General features: G+C 44.9%; 1 protein-coding gene across 3 annotated transcripts in view; it reads right to left on the reverse strand.

Annotated features, from left to right (window-relative positions):
* REXO4 (REX4 homolog, 3'-5' exonuclease) overlaps positions 1–12,677 on the reverse strand; it is a 185,864-nt gene that overhangs the window by 95,028 nt on the left and 78,159 nt on the right. Inside the window, exon 1 of one of the 3 annotated variants that reach the window (XM_069609355.1) lies at positions 4,272–4,379. The exons of the other annotated variants lie outside the window; for them this stretch is intronic. The gene's annotated coding sequence lies outside the window, so the exon portion shown is untranslated. Of the gene's footprint in view, positions 1–4,271; positions 4,380–12,677 lie in introns of those variants that run through there. 3 annotated transcript variants of the gene reach the window in all.

Genomic DNA, 12,677 nt, shown 5'->3' on the forward strand with positions numbered 1-12,677 from the left:
CACTTCTTGTGCGAGCAAAGATCTTCCCGGCCACCAACAGAGGTGGTCGGGAAGATCTTTACATATACAATAAAGTATATGCATAGGTGTCCTCTATGGATTCACCTCGGATCAGCTCATCTGAGGCGAATCCGTACAGGACACCTATACATATACTTTATTTCCAACGAGGGAGATGCATGGATTTTTCTGAATTTAGCTTACTGGAGCCGATTCCTAACAGAAGACTTCAATTCATATCTCTGATGATTCAAAATTAAGAAATTATTAGCCTTGAGAAAGACATCTAGCCGAAACACGTGTTGGCTGTTTTTTGCACTAGTTACTGCACTAGTTACTACCAGAAAATAAACCGAATCAGCAAACCAACTCAGGACTTTGGGATACTATGTTATGGATCACTTTTTCTAAAAAGGCATCATTTAACTATATTATGCCAGGTATAAATCCTGCCTGATCCACTAGAATACACCGTGCATTATTGGAGCAAGCCCATTGCCGAGCACCCTGGCAAGGATTTTGTTATCTAGATTATCAGGTAAATCGGTCGATAAGATGCACAGCTCTCAGCAATCTTCCCTGGTTTTAATAACAGAGTAACCACCACTTTGCGCATAGACTCTGGGATGGAGCTATCCTGTAGCGCCTGCTGATTCATGCATATGGGGGACCAGGATCGGTGCGTATGATTTATAAAAGTCGGCGGAGAGCCCATCCGTGCCCACTACCTTTCCCGCGGGTGCTTTAATGGCCTCATGCAGTTCCAGCTCCGTCAACCGGCTGTTCAACCATCCCCTCTCCTCCTGCGTTACCCAATACAATCATACTTGGTCTAAATATTCCTCCAATGCAGCCGGGGGTAAGTTGGCCTTGGTAGAATATAATGCTTTGTAGTAATTAACCAATGCCCCCATTATTCCTTTATCCGTCTGCAATAGCCCTCGACCCGGCGATTCTATTGCCGCAATATGTGACTTTGCGGTTTCAGATTTTATCATCCGCGCCAGCAGGCTCCCCATCCGTTGCCCTTCAATGTATCTTTGTGCTGCCGCGCGTCGGTTGAGAAATGTCACCTCCATCTCAGCCGTGTCCCCAAATGCCCTCAGTTCCTTGTGGTAACTAGCTTGGCACCCGGCATCAGCGAGGAACCCTGAGCCTGCCTCCAGGCCCCTTAGACAAGCCTCACTAAGCACACCATTCGCCAAGAGTCAATGATCACTTGCCGACAACTAGTGGAAAGCACCCATTTTGAAACCATTGAGCAGTGACCGCCACTTTCCACTAATAGTTTGTCAATGACCAACTTGTGCCCTATCAGCGAACCAAATAATTGGGCAAATATTGCAAAAGTCGCCTAAAGGGCGACCAGGGACCACCACTGTAACCTAATGGAAGAACAGTATTTAACATGGTTATCCACTTGCAGGCTGGCAAATAGGGCTGTCAAATAGTAAAGAAATAGCCTGCAACTTTCCACACTAGCATAGAGAGTAGAGCATCCGTATGTCAGCGCCTGAACTAGCAGCCTTTCTGGCCCCCATATTCGTACACGCTGTCACATACCTGTGTCCCCCTCAAGATTGATGGTGGTAGCATCCATTTCTTGGTACATACCGGTACAGGTATTTTCCCATCCGAATGAATGACGCACGCCCTCCAACTGCATATTCACAGGTCCCTCATCAATGCCCAATATTCCAGGAAGTGCAACACAAAAGCAACCATGCAAACTACCCAATATAGGTACCTATGGGCAGATCACACATACCCCTACTCAATATCTCATTTAAGTTGTCACGTGCAAATCCAACAATGTTCAAAACTTCTTGGTTACCGTAGTTTGACTCTGTGTTTCATTGAGGTAATTAGTTCCTCCCAATGATTTAAAATCATCACCAAATATTCTTATCCACCTGCTTCGGAGCCATATGAACTTCGAAAACAATTGTAGCAGCGACTGAAATTGAGATTGGATAATCAGGAGCAAAACGTTGCTTCTGGGTATCCAGCATTAACCTGTTACCACTGGAGAACCAGGAGCTAGTGCATAACAGTCCGCAAAGCTAACTTACACATACAATGAAAATGTATCATTTTGTCCCTTATTTATGACTCGTCATACTTTAAATGTCCTATAAAGGTATCCTGTGCAAACAGGCTTTTTGTCACCCAAATGTCCCTTGACATCATGGGCACATCCACATTTAGCACAATACTGTACACATCTACAGACACAGGCTACACGATCAAACCTCAGACACATAAAACTCTTCAATGGGAGGGGGCACATACTTCGCCACCCAAAACCTTTCATAACCAATCTGGAGATACTGTGGTACCTCTATAGTTTAAATGTTATCAATACTTTATACACTGTACTATCCCTTGACAGTCCTTTGACAAAATCTTCTTACTTCTGTAACATTATCATGCTTAAGTTACACCATCAAGACCTCAAACGTGTACTGACTGGCACCCCAAAAACCAACCCCTTACTTTTTTTTTTAACCACACTCACAGTAAGCTAAGTACACACCACATGAATACTCACCATGTTTACAAAATCAATACATTTTTCTTTTGCAACATACATGCCCCCCCATATCTTACTTATGAACCAGACTTCACCATCGCCCAAACAGATTCTGTGATTTTATCCAGATCCTCCACATCACTTGCCACATAGAAACCCTTCTTAAGGGGTGCCAACATCTCCATTATTTAGCAGACTGTTTCACAGTAGGTCTATACTACACATTCCCCAAGAAACCCTACCACACCTTTAGCCATATCTCCATTAAGAATTACTACCTACTCATTCTCTAATACTGCTCACCTAGAGGGTACAGTAATTTCAGGCTCACCATCCACCACCCTCCCCTCCACAGGGGACCTACTCCTATTCTGTAGTCTAGGATTCTTTTTTAAGGAACTGTCTTCCACTCACGTAGCTACCAACTGACCTGCAACTCACGAGTTTGGCCCACAATTAAACACCAAACCCTTGATATGTGGTCAGAGGCCTAATTGTAGACTGGGCTCAAATGCCAGCTTCTACACTTCAAGTGTGTTATCTTGAACAAATCATGTTCTCTTTCTGTACACTATCTGCCAAAATGGTTTGTCCATTAAGTGTCATGGAGTCCTTTTATCAAGTTAGTGTAGCACCCAGTTAAAAATACAGCATATTTTTTAATACAATAAAACAAGCATGGACTGGGGAAATCACATATACAATCGCACCAGAGAGACAATTGCATTTGCACCATTATATTAATGATGTTTCCGATAGTGAACACAAGAGCTCAGAACAATCCCACCTCTTCCCAAACCGATTTATTTATTTTATTTGGCATTTATATCAGTGCAGAAAGCCCTGAGGCATCTAGGCTCTAGTTACAGAAAGTGCAAAGTACAGTTCATAAAGTGCAAGAATTAGCATATGAGTTTCAGCATAATGGAGGGTGGTAGACACACACTTTGTCAAGCCTCCCCTCATGGGCCTTGCGCATTCTTAAAAATCTTACTAGACCTGCAGGGCGAGTTCCTTAGTTTATCTACTCGGCCTAAGAGAAATGCATTTGCCCCAAAGTAACTGGTGACAAAATATTTACCGGTGCTTTGTGTAAAATGGTGCATGTCGACATAAGCACACTTCGTATGCAGTCAAGCATGCAAAGTGAAACCTGTATTTGCCATTTACTGCAAAGTGTGTTTGCAGTAAATGAAAAATAAGTTTCTACCATCCCCATACTCGCCATCAAGGTTGAGTATCATGCAAATGGTACTCGCCCTGCATAAAAAGTATTCGCAAATGCTAGTGGGCTACTAGATTTTGCAAGCCCGGCTTCATATAGCGATGGCTTGCTTCGGCTGTGCAGATAAGCATGAAGGATAAAGTTGGTGGGAGTTTACCGACTGGCAAAGCCTCAACCCATGGTTCGGGGAGCTACTTCAGGCATGTAAACAAGCAAGAGACAAAATTGGTGAGTGTAAGGAGACTGGCAAAGCCTCACCTCATGGTACGGGGGGCTACTTCCGGCATGCAAACAAGCATAAGAGACACAATTGGTGAGTGTGAGCAGACTGGGAAAACCTCACCTCATGGTATGGGGGGCTACTGCAGGCATGTAAACAAGCATACAAGCAAAAATAGTGATTGGCGAGGCCTCGTTTTATGATGAAGGAGGCAGCATAGTTAACCTGCATAAATTGCAGAATGAATGTCAAGATTAAGTCCACAGGAGAGTCAGTCGGGTTACAATACTCACTTGCTAGAACCAAGATCAACAAGCCAGCAAGGGGAGTGGTGTCCTGTGCAAACGGGGAACGCCTCACCCAGAGAGACAGGGGGCTACGTCGGTTGCAGCAGATGTTAGCTGTAAAGACAGAGTGAAGTAGAGTGTTGCTGGGTGATGGGCGTAACACACTTGCTGAGAATACAGAGGAGTGAAGGGCATAAGTTGGTCCTTGGGTAATCACTAGGGTTGCAGGTGTCGATATAACAGGCAGCATTAAGTAGTATGTGGCGGATCATACAGGGAAAGGCTAGGTTACTGGGTCAAGCAGGCAACACGCATGCGGGAGAGTCAGAGGTACGGCTTTCCTGATATGATATGGCAATTTATAACGCGCCTATACACAAGTGTTTAATGGAGTCATGGAGTCCACATGTTGATTAAAGGTGCATTAGAAATACTCAAGGGATGTAGGTAGAAGGTTTTGTGCCGAGGCATCGTATGCTCTTGGACAGGCCCAGACAGGGGTGCACCTGGAATGTAGACGCACCATACAAATGTCCAATAAAGAAATGCATTAAATAAAGGGTGCCCTTTTAGGGGGGGCGGCTTGAGGGGTAACTTAAAAGTAAAATGCAGTACACACTACCCCTGACTGATGCAAATGAGATGTATTGCTAGCATGCCAAACTAATGGCAAAACACAATTCACTAAGAAGCAGTCATCTATGTTGGGGCAAATACACCTATTTACACTATTTTAAACTTTTACAAAAGCTACATTAATGTGAACCGTGCTTGTTCTTGATTCTAATGCAATTTGCACAGAATGTGGTGGGCTCATAGCACATTGCAGCCTTTTTAGGGTGGAGGGTGCATTTATGCACACTTTCATTTTTGGAGTGTGGGGTGTAGGCAACACTCAACCCTGGTCTAAAAGGATGACTTTAGAGACCATCAAAAAACACTAGAAGTCCTTCCCACATCAGACTCATCACGCTGTTATAGTCATCAGCAAACGTCTCAGAATGGTGGGTGATGATTTGGGGATGAGCTTAGGATGACAATGAATATACTAACATCATCAGTATTTTAGAAAAACTTTGTTCCTGATGCTTTTAGGATGACTTGCTGATCACTTCAAGAGATTGCACGTTTGTCCCTGATGATTTGGGGATGACCTGCTGATTACTTCAAGAGCATCACCATGAAACATGTTTGTTCTTGATGATTTGGGGAGGACTTACTGATTACTTCAGAACATCAGAGTTTGTAGGATGATATGCGGACCAATACAGATTGTCATTCTGCTTTTGCTTAGTTGCACTTGTGCCGAATGACCCCCAATGTGGCAAGGGTAAAGCTTGAGACTATGTTGGGCCAAAGTGGAAGCCAGAGGCCTAAACATAACATGCACCCCCTGGGTGAGAATCCTTTGTCATCCCAGTTAAAAGCAGGAACCAAGCACCCTCATAATCAATACATTTCCATGGCAACTGCACCAATATATGCAAGTATTCACACGCATTCATTCACAGAGTATTCATGTTTGCCTTGCGCATAATCCAATAATCAACAAACAAAACCAAAAGGACCGTCAGGATAAAAAAAAAAACACATAGGATCCAAAAAAAGAAAGAAGCAATAAACAAATGGAACCACAAAGTCTACCCACAACAAACCACCAAATACAAGCAACAACAAACCACAAACAGCAAAGATTAAACCCAAAAGACCAGGAAAAGCACTAATCAAAAGAGCACACCCACTCAAAGGAACACAACACACATCATGCCTCGCCATAAGAAAGACAAAAGCCAGAACAGACAACAGAAATAATAAGCAATCCCAAACCACTCGGGAAGTAACCGACCAGCATGATCCCACAACCCCATGAAACTGACAATACACATCCGAGATGGCCCAAGGAGACATACAAATAACAGCGCAAAGACAGACTGCATTGCTCGCTACCTGTCCACATATGACAACGTGGTAAACAAAAACGGCACGGCAACAACAAACCGACAACCAACAAGCATCACGAATACAGACCCAACCAGGACACCAAACAGAACATGACAAACTAATAACTATTCCAACCCGGTCTCCACCATGGACAATACCCCAACCTGAACAAGGGACAAGTTGGAATCCATCACACTCTACACCCCCTACATCACCAGACTGAACAGAGGGGTAGCTACCCTCGCACCCAGAACGAACCGGAAACCAACCAAGCCCGCCATAAACCTTATCAATCGACTCGACAAAGAGACTGACCAACAAAGAACCACCCCACCCAACAGACTCAACCGGGGAAAACCCACCTGGAACGGAAACCCAACCAACACACCGGTCAGAACAAACATTACTAACAACAACCCGAAAGGGAAATCAAGCAAACAACACTGCAGTTCCAGTAAATAGCAAATGGATCCACCCACGACGCCGGACATACCCTGGATGCAATTTACTGCAGGGAAGAACTACGTGCATCAGCACCACCTACACCAATGGTGTGGAGTGACCACTACTGGATACTATTCTACAGCACACGCCAAACCCACCTACCGGCCGGGAAGGAAATACTCCACATGAGCAAGAAAAGAAACTAAGAACTTGGACCTAGAGGCCCCAACAAACCTTCTTGATGCAACCTTCCCAAGCGAAAGAGATCCCACCAATATAACCAGATACAACAGAAGACACACACACGCACACACACACACAATAATTGGATCACCAAGGCGCTTGACCAATTAGCACCTGCTAAAACATTCAAAGCAACACCCAAACAACTTGCAGCAAAATGGTTCACAGAAGAAGCAAAAGAACTCTACTATGCCACAAGAATAGAATCGGCAAACAATCCACAGAAAGAACACTTCAAAATCAGAGATAACAAATAAATAAAAAATACAATAAATAACTCTGTCCTGCAACAATTCGATCCCCCCTACACAAACACTTTGTGACAAAATCACCAACTATCTGAGAGCAAAAATAGACAATACAGGAGACCAGCAACCTAGCCCGGGAAAATACAACCGTGGCCACTGGACCACAGATTACAGCAAAACACATCTGCCTAGAACCAATCACAGAGGAACCTTTTGCCACACTGATCAAGGACGCAAACCTTGCAGAATCTCCAAGGGACCCCTGGCCCCCCGGACGTCTTCAAAAGGAATCCTCAACCACAGAACCCCAGCAACACGCTTCCGGAACCTAATGAATCTATCACTCAAAAGAGGAATAGTATCGTCCTCCTTCAAATCTGCATACATCAAACCACTTATAAATAAAGGTCAGAAAGCGCAGAAGACCCAAGCAACTACAGACCGATATTCAACCTGCCCTACCCAGCGAAGATCCTGAAGAACCACGTCTACAAAATCCATTTTAAACACGTCGAAACAAAACGGAATACTCGACCAAGCAAAAGTTGGCTTCAGACCAATGAGAGGAACAGAATCAACACTTCTATCGATACGGGACAACCTGAAAATAAACGCAGACGACACCCAATCGGCCCTCCTTCTTTTGGACATTGGCTTTTGACACAATCAGCCACGCAACACTAATAAAAAAAGATTGATGGAATGTGGCATACAGGAATCCACACTAAAGCCGCTTACCTCATTCCTAACAAACCAAACCGAAAGAACCTACCTACCACCATTCACCTCAAACACCAAAAATATATCCTCCGGAGTCCCACAGGGTTCCGGCCTCTCCTCTCTACATGTGCCCACTGTGAAAATCATTCGATCCAACAGACTTACTGCCTACATCTATGCAGACGACACAACTGATTGTGAAAACAAACAGAACACAGGAACAAAATAACCACCTCAACAACTGCCTCACAGGCATATACAACTGGATGACAACGAACAACCTCAAACTGAACCTGGCAAAAAACAAAATAATGCTCTCACCCGAAGGATTCGCCGGATGGAACCCACAACTGGATTGGCCAATCGGTATGGGAACGCAGCCGGAGACTACCAATGTAAGAAAGACTCACCAAGAAACCCAAAAGGGTGAAAAATACAGCAGCCAGGATCCTACTAAGACTAAACTGAAGAGACCACATCACTCCAGCACTGAAAACCCTACACTAGTTACCAGTAAAAAAGCTCATAAAATGTAAAGCACTCTGCATTGTCCACAATGCCTTGCACAGACAAGGAGCGGAATTCCGCCAAGACAAGATTAGCAGGTATCACCCAGGAAGGGAACCAAGTTCCAGCAACAACCTAAGAGGCAAAACACTATGTAAAAAGGAAATTCAACAGAACAACATTCTCACATCTTATTGCTAACACCTGAAAACAACATGCCCAAAGTAATTAGAAACACCGAAGACCACATCACCTTCAGGAAACTGCTCAAAACCTGGCTATTCAGCAGACAATGACAACCTAGAGGGGACACTGGCAACAACAACACTGCAGACAAACAACTAGAGAGGAGACAAGAGGGGCCAAAGAACCGCAAATAAGAACCGGGCTAGATACCGTCAAACGGCATCTAAAGGGCCGCGCAAGATAGAGAGCACAACGAACTAACTGACCGACTATACCAACGCACTTCCCTTCCTGCTTTTCCAACATAACTGACGCCTCTACACCAGATCTTGGACTAGACCCACTCAAACATAGAGAGAACCATTACTATGCCGACATCCAGAGTGAACCACCCACATAGCCCAATACCATCTAAAAAGGACAACACACCAAGATGTCGGACTACTGTTGTAGTACCTTACAACTATGGCCACCTGCGACTCGGAATCCTTTATCAACACTATCTAACCAGCGCACACGACCAACCCATCATAACCACACAACACACTACCACACACCCAAGGCATGGAATCTTACCCATACGGTTACAATACGCGAGGCCGCTTGCAAAATATTCAGACTCCAGTTCTGAACCTATCCGCTCATCCCCACCCCCCAATAACCCCCCTTTTTTTGCAGAGCCACGCGAGCGCCTGGATATTGCCCCTGGGTGGTAGCAGTATGCTGTACAATTCAACTTAACATAATGCCAGTAATGATCCTATATAATGATACTACTGGGTCGTAACCGCTACCCAGAAACTAATCCACAGGGCACCCGTGCACCACTGATAACAGATTCCAGAGCTACCCAAGCCTTCAACGGTCCCACCGAGAAAAAGAACAGACAATTCAGGGAGCGCTTATTAGTGCCAGATCCCTCCTCGCACACGCCTTAGACATTGCAGACCTCATCACAACCAACAATCTGGACTTCACTGCGATCACAGAAACAAACGCAACATCACAGCGGTCAATATCCTACCACTACTCGACCCTCTAGGACTTAAGATACCAACGAGCCCTCCATCATGTTCGATCTATACAACAAAACTGTCCTTGCAGCAATAGACAGGGTAGCCCCGCTATCCATGCATAAAGCTAAACCAACAGCCCACCTTAACTCGTGGTTGAAACCAAATCTGAAAATCCTGCGCAGCTCCAAAAGACTGGCAGAGTCAGACTGGGAAAAAAAAAAAAAAATCACCAAATGATCTTAAAGCAAAATATGCAAAGGTAGCTAATTTACAAACAAGCAATCATACAAGCAAAAAGTGTCTCCTACAATGACAGACTAACCCATGCTAAATCAGGAACTAAAGAACGCTTTGCTATACTCGGAGAATTAGAATCCCCAGTACCACCAACTGAAGTCTGCAACAAAGACACAATCTGGTGCACTGACATCCAAAAAGCCCTTTCTGATAAAATAGCCCTCCTACAACCGATAATTGAAACAACAATTATCATTATCAAACCTGATCAACTACCTACCCCTACCCACACTGCGAATATCACAATTCGAATTCACAACTGTCACCAATTCGGAAGTCCTAAAAGTCATCACCGGTCTTAAAGCATCTAACTGCCAAGGGGACCCATGCCCTACGGCGGTTATCAAAGACTGCACATCTGAGTTCACCCCTTCATCACGAGTCTCATCAATGCCTCATTTGAAAACAGCACCGTCCTAAAGAATCCCAAAAATACCTGGGTACTCCCCTTACTAAAAAAACATTAATTCGACCCCAACATATCCACTAACTACCGGCTGATAACGACTGTGCCATTCCTACTCCAGATTCTAGATAAGAGCTGCATATCTCCAGATCCAAAACTATCTAGAAGTCAACAACCTCCTTGGCCTTAAACAAACAGCCTTCCGCCCTAGACACGGAACAGAAACGGCACTCTTGGATCTAAAAATCCAATTGGATGAGTTCAAAGATAAAGGTAAACTAGCCCTACACCTTCTACTCAACCTCTCCGCACCGTTCGACCTAGTCAATCATAAAATTCTCTGCAATCACCTCTCATCAACTGCCCACTTCTCGCCCAAAGCTATGCAGTGGATACAATCCTTTCTCACAGAACAATGAAAGTATTCTCTCCCAGCGCAGCAGCACAACCCAGCCAGGTCACCTGTGGTGTACTAGAAGGATCCTGCATCTCACTGACACCAATATCTTTACTAAACCCCTTTTTGACTGCCTTGACCACTTGGGCGTCACCTATACTAACTATGCAGATGACACCCAAATCCTCATTCCCATCACTGGGTCCCACGTCACCAACTCAGCCTCTCTAAACACCATTTATCAAACCATACAAATCTGGATGGCCCACCACGGCCTCTGTCTAAATGATGAAAAGACAGAACTTGGCCCTGGGGCATGTGGCGCGTTACAAAAATTTAAATAAATAAATATTTCAACATTGACGACAATACCATAAAAGGTATCAAAGGCAGATGGCAATACCATAAAGGTATCAAAGGCAGTAAAAACCTTAGGTTCCTACCTAGACTCAGCTCTTACCCTAACTAAACAAGTTAATGTCACAGCTTCTGCAGCAGGCTACACCTCCAAGCTAATTAACGACTTGCAGACCATTTTATCCCCCCACCCCCCCCCCCCGACAGCTGCATCACCCTAACCAGAGCACTCATTGTCCAGACTGGACTATAGTAATGCCCTTTACACCGGCACCAATAACCATAACTTGAAAAAAACGTCAGGTGATACAAAATACCACCTTCAGAGCAGCTTTAAACATTCCTCGACTAAAAGGAATGCTCACTGGTTGGCCGTTCAAGAACGCATGAATTTATTTCAAAACCCTCACCCTGACGCATAAATGCCTACAGAAGTCAGCTCCCTCTTACCTGATAGACAAAATCTGTAGAAACCATACCAACAGACCCACACACTCAGCCAGCCTGAACTTGCTCTCTGCCCTAAGATTCAACTTACAGAAAGCGGGAGGTAGCAGCTTCCCTACTACAGTGGCAAAACATTGGAACACCTTACCAGCCAAGCTAAGGTCAGAAGATTCATTCTGGGCCTTCTGAAAACGTGGCTATTTACTCAGGAGACCAGCAACTAAATCCAGACATCAGGCAGCATACCACACGTTTGGCAACTTGCCGGTTATACGCAATCACTGATCTCTTGTCCCACTATGTGCGCCACAAGTTTGTGCAACTTTGTAACCTTGCACCACTATGATATGATAGGTTATTTATAACGCGCTTACTACCCAGATGTTTCTAAGCGTGGACCAGAGGATCAAACCTGTGTTGCTCTGTGTCATCTTGCTTCCAAGGTGAGCACGTTGCCCGAGCTATTCTTTGTAATAATTGTGTAACTATGTAGACCTTTGTGTAACTGTGTAACTTTACCGTTCTCTACCCTTCTGCAATAACAGCACCTAGATGCCCTTGGGCTGGGTGCGCTATATAAATGACAAAATCAATAAGAAAACATGCCCACTATGGCTCTGCCACACAGAGGCTTTGAGCCTGCCGAGAGGGGGCTGGGAGGGTGAAGGGAAAGGGGGTTTTGGTGGGGGAATCCCAACGGCTGCCACTGATTAGTGCGAGCCGCACGGTAAGACGACCATGGGAAAGAGGGAAGTGCTTCAGGTGACCCTCAAAACGTCAGGGGAGCTTAATTCCCCGGCTAAGAGAAGGAAGGTGGAACAGTTCTTGGGGTGGGGGAAGTCGGGAATTGTAGCCCTCCAAGAGATGCACATTTGGAGGCGAGACAGGTATGAGCTGAAAATCAAGGGGTACCGCCATCTGTTCCAATTCAACGCCCCTGGGAAGACCGTGGTTGGGGGGGATTTAATCGCTATTCAGGACATCCCAGGCTACAGAGGGTAACACAGAAGGTAGGCATCTGGCGGCCTCTTTCCAATGGGAGAGTGGGACATATACAGTGGAAGCAATATATGCCCCCAATACGGGGCAAGATCGGTTCTTGTGGGCGACACTGACCAAATTGGAGACATTTTCCAAAGGGCAGATAATATTGGTAGGCAACTTTAATCTGGCATGGGATCCAAGAGAAGACAGCAAGAAAAG

The sequence above is a fragment of the Ambystoma mexicanum genome, chromosome 8 (assembly GCF_040938575.1).
Source record: "Ambystoma mexicanum isolate Mex_15411 chromosome 8, UKY_AmexF1_1, whole genome shotgun sequence".
Classification (NCBI taxonomy): Eukaryota; Metazoa; Chordata; class Amphibia; order Caudata; family Ambystomatidae; genus Ambystoma; species Ambystoma mexicanum.